The sequence below is a fragment of the Bombyx mori genome, chromosome 1 (assembly GCF_030269925.1).
Source record: "Bombyx mori chromosome 1, ASM3026992v2".
NCBI lineage: Eukaryota > Metazoa > Arthropoda > Insecta > Lepidoptera > Bombycidae > Bombyx > Bombyx mori.
This window is the reverse complement of record NC_085107.1, coordinates 14623467-14636329: the sequence shown is the minus strand read 5'-3', so window position 1 is coordinate 14636329 and position 12863 is coordinate 14623467. Positions and strand designations below refer to the sequence as shown.

The following is a 12863-nucleotide window of genomic DNA, read 5'->3' as shown; positions in this document are numbered from 1 at the left end:
AACATTTATATTTAAAACTTAGTTTTGAAACAGTTTGATATAAAGTTCAATATTAGGGGGAGGGGGGTTGGGGGGGCATATTTTGAGCCCGCACTATTAGGTACCACCTACATATACTGCGGTGAAGAAGTGAAACGTTCCAGTTTGAATGGCGGAATAGTCTTTATCCAATACAGATTTTATATCTTAAGATGGGTATTCTTGTTGTGATATGTATGTGTTCCGAAAACCACTGAACAATACCCAATCACGTCAAAGCAATAAAAACGGCTGAAAGGTATAAAAAGACAATTTACCACAACATTCTTTCTTCTTCTTCTTCATCTGCTTTGTATGTAACGACTAACATTCGGTACAATAAAAATTCAAATACAATATAAAAAAAGCTTTTGTATCAGTGAAACAATTTAAATGGGTTTCACATGCTGTTTAGCAATGAGTGAATAGATTTAAAAAAAAAAACAGATCTTAATTACCCAAATATTGTATCTTTTAAATAAATGACATCGAAGTCTAGTCTACTGGCGGTAGGACCCCTTGTGCTACTGGTGGTAGAACCCCTTGTGCTACTGGTGGTAGAACCCCTAGTGCCACTGGTGCTAGGATCCCTTGTGAGTCCGCACGGGTAGGTACCACCACCCTGCCTATTTCTGCCGTGAAGCAGTAATACGTTTCGGTTTGAAGGGTGGGGCAGCCGTTGTAACTATACTTGAGACCTCAGAAATTATATCTCAAGGTGTGTGGTGCATTTACGTCGTAGATGTCTATGTGCTCTAGTAACCACTTAACACCAGGTGGGCTGTGGGCTCGTCCACACATCTAAGCCATAAAAAAAAAAGTAAATTTAAAAATACTCTAAAGCTGCATTCAAAGGTTCTTCATTATCATAATCATCAGCCTACAAAAGTTCACTGCGGAACACAGGCTCAGCTTGATTTCTGCGATCTTAAACAGATCGTCCGTCTACCGGGAGGCCTTCCCACGTAGCGTTTTCCAGTCGCCATTCGAGAACCCTAGCGGCCGCCTGTACTTCGAGCATTGTGCCTTGACCACTGCTACTAGCACATTGTCATCCTTCGGGCTATATTGGCCCTTCTGCGAATTTTATCATTCCTGATTCAATCTCGCAGTGAAACTCTCGAGCATAGAGCTTTTTGGGTGACTTTGAGTCATCTCATAAGCCATTTTGTCAACGACTACATCCCACTGCCGTATGTCATCACTGGCAATACACACTGGTCAAAGACTTTTTATTTTTTTCTGTTCGAAGCCCAACCTTACGTTGAGGACCCCGCACGTGAAGATGGTATAGAACCATACACTAAACGATTCTTCTGCATTCTCATGCGACGCCTTATCCCCGCCCTAAAGCCCGGCCAAGATTGGAGGGATTTTGCAATCGATATTAAAATCGGATATGCAGCTCTTCCCAAGGATGCTCAGCTGATGGAGTTATCGAGGCGATTGTCGACGCCTCTACGTCAGCCGTCTTTATAGGGCTACCCGTCAGGTCACCTCAGGTGGTACCAGGGGTATTTCAAAAAACCCCGCGGGCCAGAACCAGCCTGCTGGGTCGGAACACGATACTTCTACAGAAGCTGGAGCCCAGCACAAACCTTTATCCGGCCAGAGAGTGGATCAGAGCGGAGAGAGATGAACTCTATCTCTCGTTCCGCTGCCTCCTTCTGCGAGATTGTGGACTCGCAGAAATCGAACATCGCATTCTAGAACTCGTCGCTACTGACAATCGTAGCTACGACCGTCGGCAGCGACAAGTCGGGTCTTATTTGTGCGATGAGTATACGGCGCTATCCCAGCCACACGAAGCCGTACGCGGCCGGATATTCGGTCGTATCCTAGTTGTGGCCAAAGAAATGACAATCCATCGTAAGTTGGGCCTACCTAGGTGGACAGTTTGTCCAATATAAGACTACTCGTCAACAGTTCTTACTTAAGATATTTTCTGTGTTACAAGCAACAAAAGACAAACGATAACAACAGATAACAGGTACACCTGAAGTCTGATTACTAAATAATTTTGAACAAAAGTTCTGGTTCGGATTAGCAATCAGACCGGGACCACGCTAATAAAGGTGACTAACTGCTCGAAACGAAACGGTGGAATGGGAGAGAATAAGAAAACTATTCAAATAAGAGACTAGGCCCGGACAAAACACTATGTGTACAACGGGAACAAAGACTTATTGTCCACCGTGATCTCGCTCTGTGATTAAACCTGTAACATTATTCAGTTTAGTTCAGGATATCTTAAAAATACCTGGCCAGTAAAAATACACATTTTCTTAATTATAAAATGCAATGGAGACTTTGATTTCATATTTCAAGGTGGCTTACGATCACGTCGATGTCTATGGGCTCCAGTAACCGGGACTTAACTGGTAATTTAAAGCGCTTGCGCCGTGAGCTCTTTCGTCCGTCTAGGCAATATAAATATTATTTGATGGCTCACCTGACAGATAAGAATTGCCAACGTTTTTGGACGTACAAATACACTCACACTTACTTCACTCTGAGGAACCGTCTAAATAAAATAAAAATAAAAACACAAGCATTTGTCATTTTAATAAGCTGTTATTAGCTTCGGACGTATGTATGTTAGTATGTAACGGAATCTTTGAACATGATTTTGACCCTCTTCAAAACGTCGGATTAACTCGAAATTTGGTATACTTAATAAGGACTGATGACAATTATTATTCAATATTAAAAAAATATTGAAAAAATATATATTGACAAAATTGAAATTCAACTAAAAAATTAAAAATAAATAATAGTTTAAAAAAACTAAGCTAAAAAAACTAATAGAATTTTAATCTAAATAGCCTTCAACCGATAACGTCCCGAAGGAATCATTATGAACCGTAAATAGTCATGTCAGTCTCAATGATACACAAAAATGAACTATGTATATATAACATCATTAAATAGATTTTTCTGGAGCGTTTCAATGTCACTCGCTGTAGACGTTGATACGCTTTGTTCCGTTAAGAAAATGAAATGCGTTGCTCTCTCAGAGCTTTAATAAGACCTTTATGATAATGTAGGACGCAGAACTAGTTCAAATTACGTTTATTTACTAATCTATTAATTGAAATTTTAATCAAAGTAGCAATTTCAAATGTTTGTATTTGATTTTTAAAAAACAAGCAAAATAAAACAACTGGTTAAATGAGGAAAAAAAACACGAGAGTATCCAAATAATATGTTATTAGAATGATGAAAATATGTTATTAGAGATGAGTTACGTTAGAGAGTATTGAGACTACAAATACAAAAATACAAGAGACTTTTTTTTTTTTATTGCTTAGATGGGTGGACGAGCTCACAGCCCACCTGGTGTTAAGTGGTTACTGGAGCCCATAGACATCTACAACTTAAATGCGCCACCCACCTTGAGATATAAGTTCTAAGGTCTCAGTATAGTTACAACGGCTACCCCACCCTTCAAACCGAAACGCATTACTGCTTCACGGCAGAAATAGGCAGGGCGGTGGTACCTACCCGTGCGGACTCGCAATAGGTCCTACCACCAGTGATAAAGACTACAAATTTTTAAAAGAATTTAATAAAAAAATCAGCTAAAAATAGAGTGGAATGAATGGAATGGAGTTTGGTTTTCCTAACAAGATTATGGCTTACAATTGAAAAATAAAATCAACAAATAATAACCTTTACATTGCTTTAACTAGTAAACACTAATAATAACTGAAATCGTTCAACTATGAAATCTCTAAAGTAAATGAGGCGGTTGAGCTCCTACATGTCACAGCCCTATTTATGGATAAGGCACATATACATAATATAAGGTAATAAATAATGCGGACAGATTCAGAGCTAGTAGCTCCTTCGGGATTTCTTTGGCTTTGCCTTATTCTAAATTTATAACGTTTGTAGGAAGACATATCAGGTATTTCGTAATGTCTTTTTGAGATTTTTTTTAACACGTTCACTGCGGAACAGGCCCAAATCAGCCTGCCGCGGAATTTCACCTGGTGCGGACGAAGAAAACTATGTCCCTCTCGCTGGTGCGGAACGATTATCTCAGGTGTTTGTAAAGGTACGACAAAGACAAATATATATTTGAGATTGTGGTCAAAAGTATAGGTGTTCCCTATAAAAACATCACGGCAGGCCTTTATCGGCCTATCACGCACTGACGGTAAAAAATATCAACTCGGTGCGGGAGGAGGCCTATTGTGGCCCGCCGTCCCAACAGGCTGTTGGCGGCCCGATACCGCACAGAGCGCCCGCCTCGCCAGTTAGTGTTGGGCAAGCTATCGGAACTGACGTACGTCACGTTTTTTTTATTCCTTAAAATTAAAGGCACGATGTCAGGCAACAAAAGAAAGATAAAAAGATAAAAAAGGTGTTGACTTCAGCGACCAAATGTCTGCATATTATTCTACATTAAAAAAAAAGGCCCAAATGGTTCAGAAAAGTGGGTATGGAATATTTGTTTGGCATGGCGTTGGTAAACGCTTGGATTATATACAACATGAAAAATGAGAAGAAGGTTTCAAAGAAAGAATTTACAGAAGCATTAATACAATCAATTACTGGAAAAAATATATGCCCTGATAGTAAGTATAACGACGTGCAACATAACTGTAATCATCTTTAGACCTATGTTGAAGGTGATTCCTTCTGTTTCGTGTTGACGACGTTCTACCTCTGCAACAGGTAACTATTGTCATTATTTTTTACACATTACGAGTGCTTAGGTGGCTGTGCATGGTCTTCGAGCATGAGCTTTGGTTTGACTCCGTTTATTTTTCTGCGAGCAATGTATGGCGTTTATTGCACTACTCCTTGTATTAAGGTATGTTATGACACTCTGTTTACTTACTCAATAACACATGAGTTGTTGTTTCGGGTCAGAAGGCTGCATTTAACATGAAAATAACGCTTCAAGTCTACTATATAAGGCCCTGTATTATATGTACATATTTTGTTTTCACAAGCTTAACAAATAGAGTGGTCTGAAAACTGCAGAAAGCAAAGTTGTATCACCTTATCTTGTAGCATGTTGTGTTTAATTTTACCCATCAAAGCACTTTGACAACGCATGGTGATGAGATTTGACTATTTCAAGACCTATGTTAACTTTTTCATTTTATTTGAGAATCTATTTAATACACAGAGAGCCCTGTAGTCAAATTCATAAGGTAAATGAATCACAGAATTTAAAAAATCATTTCAGGAAATCAAGTAACACCTACGGCCGATCATATCCTTGAGATGAGTGGTAAACGGCGAAATTGTGTAGGGTGCTATGAAAAACGTTCCGAGGTGAAAAGGAAAGTAAAAAAAATTAAAACATACTGCAGAATGTGCAAGCAAAATCTTTGTGCGAAATGTTTTAAAGACAGCCATTAATAAATAATTAAATAAACAATTTTTATTTCTTTACTTTAATTCTGTTTTATTTTCGATATCCCCTTATTTTTGTCTTTCCCATCACTACTAAAAATACTTTCTAGTGCGGTTCTGGTCGATATCGACCCGCCACTTTCCCTGGTTTATTTCTCATTTTCTGTTCGGCAGATCCCGGGGCGAATCAAATCTAAAGAAGTTGGGTTCAAGGTTTTTCCAACAGTCCAAAAACTGTTCACCTGCATTATGTTTTCGCAAAGTTATAGCAATTTAATCTAACCTTGTGCTGACGTGTCGAAAAAGACCTACCACGCACTGGCGGAAAAATCATTGGGGGCACAATTTGGCCCGCCGCCGCACCAGACAAAGGTTTAAGATTTTACTTGCCGCAGCGAACGTGTTAATATATATTTTGATACTCTTAAAACAGTATTTTATTCGCGACAATTATTAATTTTAACTGAACAGGCTGTGTTTTATTCATACAAAATTTTTTTCTTTGACATCTGGAATTAAATATCTCTTCAATCTGAAGTATTTTTTCATTAAGGTACATTTTACTTTGGACTTTAAATTTCACGGCAACAGTAATTTCTATTTTTATTGATTGAAGTAGCGATATAACAAGTACAGAATACGCGCTACGATCAACTAACGCAACAAATAATAAAATGGTGTAATGAAAAAACATTAGTATTTTTATCCATAATATATAACCTCGATCACTGATTATGTTCCGTATTTCAGACCCCTTTGAGTAGATACTATCCTGTCTCTTTGTCTATCGCACTACTACGTCAATTTTCTACGTTATCATAGTATTCTTAATAAGTTCTCCACGCAAAAAACGAAAAAAAGAACTAAAGTATATTTAATTAAGAGTGAATCTTTAAGCAATGTTTTACGACAGCTATCCAAATTTCATTCTATGCGAGATTTGGTTTCTCCGGTTTGATTTTGAAGTCGAGTATTTGTTTGAAGGATGGATAGGCCATTTGAATAGTTATGTATCTTTTGTTTCGTGTAATTGCAAGATTTCCGCCTACATATAATTTTGTTTCGCAAAAGTCCACCCCAGCGGAGTCATTTCAATCAGTCCTCAAATCGTATTTTTTCTTACGTTCTATCTCAGATCTTTTCCCAAGGCCATTGTATTTCTAAGAAATCGTTGCATAATACGTCGAACTTCATGCCGCAATTAATAAGACTACGCCAATACCTGAACACAGTCGGACCATATCTATTTTTATTTACGAGGTAACGTAAAACTATATAGCAGCTTTAGCTCTAAAAGAATCTTGTTACCAACATAAGAGAGGTGCTCTGAGAGCGTCCTGGCTTTATGTTAACGACACCTCCTCAAAACTAAGGACGGAAAACATTGAAAGTTTGTACGAGGATCGGGTCGTTCGCGGACTTTGTTTTTAACTCGCCTTACAAAGAAATTCCTACGAACGTTACGTAGTTAGTAGTACGTATATCGTGCGTTTTGTTTCTAGTATCTATATATTAATACGTGAAGCAAAAACTTTGTATCCCTTTTTACGAAAATTGCGCGGACGGAGGAGTATGAAATTTTGCACACTTATAGAGAATATAGAGAAGAAGTGCACAATGCTAATATTTTTTTTTAAATAATGCATAAAAGATACATTAAATCAATAAAGAAAACATTACACACACTACATACCATGTATTTGACGCACACACGCATGCATTCTATTTATTGTCAAACTTTTGTTCTTGGCGTCTGTTGTCAAATTGAAAATAGATTAAATATTGTTTGTCTTTGTTAACATTTTTTATAGTGGCGAAATTTGTAATTACAGAAGTATAAAATACAATCATAATAGTGTATAAACTTACAATTCCAATTAATTATAGTCGAATTTCGACTACTGCGGGGCCTCTAGTTTGAGGAACTTTACAAGCCTTTGTAAAGTATTTTAAATTGTAATTCGCATTACGACAAAGCGCAGCTTTGACAAATATTTCCAGGAATATCGAGCTAGTTTGGTTGTCTCCGTATTTCGAAACAACTCTGTAACGCGGAAACTTTTTCTCTGTATTTGTGTTCAGTTTCATACGTTTGATAAGTGACTTTTTCACTGGACAAAACAAATGAGACTTCACTCTTTTTTATCAAATAGACCGTTTAGTCGTTCTAGGTAATAACCTAAAAGTTGAAACAAAAGAAAAATATGACAAAAATGTATATTATTTATAAATTTGATTTTATGACAGAAACAGAAAATCAAATACCTTTTGTTGATACAGAGGCCGCCTTTTAAAAGAGTAAAGTTGTTTTTTTTTTATCTAAGTTCCGCAATAGTTGGCCTATTATTTAAATGATAGCTTGGTAAATGCACTTACCCATTCACATTACCCGACCCATTACCCGACCCATTACCCAACATCTTCAACAACATACAGAGCGCAATTTTTTTACGTAGATCATGTAATCGACTTTAAGATGAGATAGGCTCTAAATTCGCAACGCATGTTTGTTTCACATACGTAAGTGGGCTTCAGGAATAGCTCGTGAATACCGTGTAATCAATATAATTAACCGGCACAACGCGATGATTATAATTAGATAACAATCGATCAGAGACTATTATTATTCTATGCTAGTCTCAGTCAGTTGCGGGATAATTTCAATTCGCAAGATTCCATCTCGTTCGCTAACAGAGTTTTGAACTTTGTTTAAGTTTGTAATGATATCGGTATTCTCGTCTCATACCATGGCACACTGCTCACTCATTTATCTTAGTTAAACTAGAATTTGTTTAAGGACTGTCCTGTGGCCTTGGTATTACTGGTGTCAATGAGCTATGGTAACTTTTAGTCACACCTCAGGGATAGCTTTTACAATACAATTCGATTTCGACTTGATGTGTCAAGATGGGTGGTTGAATTCACGTTGCGATGCCTATGAGCTCTAGTGACCACCTACACCTGGACCACGAGTTCGATTATTCATACAATTAAAAAAATTAACAGAGCCAGCTAGCTACTTACAAATGGGGAGCAGGCTTACTAATGAATGATTCTTTTTACACGGTTAAGAAAAACAATGTTAATGCATTCATAGTAACGAAATTAAAGTCCTTCCAAATCAGCTATATATAAAAGATTAACGCAGAATTCTCCATTATGCGGCACCAAAACAATTTTAGTCATCTAAAAAAAACATTACAGAAGCTGTTCTATAGAAAACAAAATTAATTCATTACTTTGTCTAACAACAACTTGTGATGAATCACCACGTATGTATCGATGCGTTAGTATTTGAATTTGGACAGTAGCACCATCCCTAAACCTATAAAAGATATAATGAATACCTACTAAAAATCTTCTATTTGATTATGATTAAAATAATAATACCCCGTTACAGTTGCATCGCCTGTTTCTCGAAGGACTTGAATATTATCTTAGTTTTCAATTACTGCAAGGACGAACAACTGTGCTCTCCAACGAACCGTACGAAAACTGTATTTGATTGTTAAGTTTGAAGCTTATTAAAATTATGAGAATTAATTAATTGCATTTCGCTTCGAGGGTAACGGTTTCGGCGTTTGAATTCAAAATTTTATGTGTCGAACCATTTGTAATGGACTTAAGACCTTCTAAATGACATAGTATGCTTGATTTATTTTACACCCTCGTTTATCAAAACCTATCTTCAAAGCTTTAGTAAAACGAGAATCGATAATAAAACGCTTAACTGCTTTGCCGTAACCACAGATGAGCATTTTTTATTTTATTTATAAATTACTAGCTGACCCGGCAGACTTCGTAGTGCCTCAATCGATAAATAAAATACCTAAACTTTATTTAATTCAAATTTTCATATTTATCTACCTATTAAACCTTCTCTGGACTTCTTTGGAAAATTAGCCAAATCGGTCCAGCCGTTCGCGAGTTTTAGCGAGACTAACGAACAGCAATTCATTTTTATATATACAGATAAATTATTATCTGTTACGGAAAGGAAAATATTTGAATTAACGAACCTAAATAATATACTGCTTTTGTATAAAGTTGTCAGAATATAGACATATTATCTATAAACCAATATTAATATCGCACAATACCTCGTTGTGTAGTGGCAATATCATAGCTTTGAAGATCTTCCGCTAATGTAAAGGCGATATTGAAGCGAAATGTAATTTATATGCATTAATATTATATTCCTCGTTTGGCGATTAAATCCGGTTAGTTTGATTAGTGAACGCTATTGCATTCGCCGGGCTCACTCTAATGACTTCTGTTAAGCTTATCTCAATGATTGTCTGTCATACTTCATTAGATAAGTCTCATTAAGCTTATATCGATCCATATCGTTATATAACAGTATTTAATATTGTAGCTTTAGGCATTTTTGGATAAACGAGTACAAACATTTTGAGACTTGGCTTTTTAATTTGGTTTTTCGAAAAAAAAAGGGATTAATAAAATAATTAACAAATTAAGAAAACTTGGCAACAGAATCTGTAATATAGTAATCTCTTTCAAAAATGAAATATCTCAATCTAACAGTCACAAATCCCGTAAAGTATATTTCCCGTAATAAAGTGATAGACTAAATAAAATCTATTAATAAATGAAATAATATGTACGTCACGTAACTTCAGAATATAAGAAAGAGAAGAAGGAACTCACTCATATGAATAAAGAATCCATCCTTTTAATTTTAATAAAAAAGTAATTTAACACCTAAAGACTGATTTTAAATTTTAAATATGGAAAATTTCAAATATCTTCGCTAATATTTTGAAGCTCATTTTTTAGCACCTGTCTATGCATTCATAGCTTGGGGAAAATATATCATTATTGATGGTCGCAGTTTCGTATGTGAATCCACAATAATGAGTGAGCGCTTATCGCTTAAAAGAGGTTTTATTTCTTATATCTCTGACTTTTGTCATCGTTAATAAGTAAATACATAGTTTTTGTATCGACATAGAGCTGCCTACCTGGTATTATGTGTACCGGAACTTATTCATATCACAACCTTCAAATATTACGTCTAAGTGTCAATCGTATAGAATAATGGCTGTCTCACCCTACACTAAAGCGTCCAGAAGCAGAAATAACCAGGATGGTGTACCTGTACTACGTTACAATAAGCCTAGCCTACCACCGGTGAATACAAACAAACACTTGGGCACCAAATCGTGCTGACTATAACTGCAGTTGATCTCATCACCATAGTCGGTTACTCTTGGCAGAGCAGTGGTGGTCATGTGGAATCCTTGCTTATTAAAGCCTTGACAGCCGTTCTTTATATTTCGCGACTATTATATTATAACTGTTGATCTAAGCGTGTTCAAAATTCACATTAACAATCATCAGAGAGAGAGAGAGAGAGGAGAGAGAGAGGAGAGAGAGAGAGGAGAGAGAGAGGAGAGAGAGAGGAGAGAGAGAAGAGAGAGAGAGGAGAGAGAGAGAGAGAGAGAGAGAGAGAGAGAGAGAGAGAGAGAGAGAGGAGAGAGAGGAGAGAGAGAGGAGAGAGAGAGGAGAGAGAGAGAGAGAGAGAGAGGAGAGAGAGAGGAGAGAGAGAGAGAGAGAGAGAGAGAGAGAGAAAGAGAGAGAAAGAGAGAGAGAGAGAATACACTTTATTGCACACTAACACAATTTAGATTCAAAAAACTGTCAAAAAGCAGATACATTTGTACAATAGGCGGTCTTATCGGTATAAGCGATCTCTTCCAGACAACCGTTAAATTTACATAAATTCAAAAAAATAAAAAAATACAGCGGGTATTTTGCGGTGTATCATAGACAATAATACATTATTATAGAAAATATATACATACAATAAACAGATATATACAGTTTACATATAATATATACCAATATACATACTTACATACAATACATACTAATACACTTACACACACATAATAAATCAACAGTATGGAAATGATAAATGATAATGATGCAAACATGTCCTTCTTCAAACGAGGCTTGTGGAGAGTATTAAGCGGTAGGCAGCGGCTTGGCTCTGCCCCTGGCATTGCTGTAGTTCATGGGCGACGGTAACCACTCACCATCAGGTGGGCCGTATGCTCGTGCCTACAAGGGGAATAAAAAAAAAAAAAAACAGTACTAAGCAGATAAGTATAGTGTTCTTCACCATACTTTTAAAACCGTTTATAGTTTAGTTTAGCATGAATTAATCTGATCACTCGATTAATTTCGTGTCAAACTGCTGCCCGCTTTTCGGGCGTCACTGACCCACTTTCGAAGCTGTATTGAAATGCCCGTTTAATTATTGACGTTTGAAAAACGTAACGCGATTGGGCGTGAAGCTTTAACTTTTGGTTTTCGTAGCGGGTTGCGTTTTTAGTGCGAGAATAAAATATCGCGGGTGCTGCTGAATTCAGCTGCGGGGTTTTGATATTGTTTAGACGAAAAGAGGATGCTAAATGGAACAGTAATTTCTCTTCATATAGTTATGTAAAAAATTATAGAAAATTGCATTAAGCTAACCAGTTCTCAATTACTTTTCTCGAATTCCCTGTACAAACCCTGAACGGTAGTGTAGTTGAAATTCGTAAATAAATTTATGATCGCGTACATGACCTAAAAACAGTGTAAAATACTAGAAATATGATAATTTATAATTAAGTTTCTTTTGTTGCAATTTATTTTATACATTGCGGCATAAGTTAGTAACATAAAACCAAAAATACAGCAGATCTGAACGGGGGTCCAATCTGTACTGGGGGAACTGTATAGAACAAAGTTTGTCCAAATAAAACTTATCTATAATTAACTATAGTTAAGATTATTCAATAACATTATAATAAAATCAGTTTATGTTTTGATTTATGACAAGGTTTATTTAAATTGTAAGAAGTAATTAGTTTAAAAATCATTTACGGAAAGTTTATAACTAATGAAATTGCCTATTGTGAACCTTCACGGGTAGCTACTGCCTCCTGCCTATTTTAGAAGTTCCGATCTGACAGCCGTTGTGCAATAATATATTATTCTCGTATGCAGTAGCTAACGTAACATTGCTGAAGAGTATGCCTAAGACATATAGAAGTGACTTCTCAAATGCGCATACTAGACTCGCCACCGAAAACAAAAATCAATATTTGCATATAATCATATAATAATGATTTTTGTTTTACATTACAATTACAATAATGTAATATAATATTTGACAGATTTTGGTTTAATTAGAATCTAGTGCGGCTTATATTCGATTTAATAGGTCCACCCAGTTCCTAGTTCTAATGCATTCTTTCCGGCACCAAAACAACTTCGAGGAAATAGTGTTGTTAGAAGCTTGTCTGAAAATGTTCAAAGTTGTAGCACAGTGCTTGCTGCAAAACTCTTTGTTTAATAAGTTAATTTGAATCGTACGACATGGCAGCATTTATCTCTATTACAAATCTCTAAAGCGTCTGTTCCTATTTCTTATCTCTTGCATCGTACCGTGTCATATTAAG

General features: G+C 36.3%; 1 long non-coding RNA gene across 1 annotated transcript; it reads left to right on the top strand.

Moving 5' to 3' along the window:
• Nucleotides 1-3958: 3958 nt before the first annotated feature.
• On the top strand, nt 3959-5436 carry LOC134199353 (uncharacterized). Its single transcript, XR_009973807.1, has 2 exons — nt 3959-4840; nt 5222-5436. It is a non-coding gene; the product is annotated as an uncharacterized LOC134199353 (long non-coding RNA).
• Nucleotides 5437-12863: the final 7427 nt, after the last annotated feature.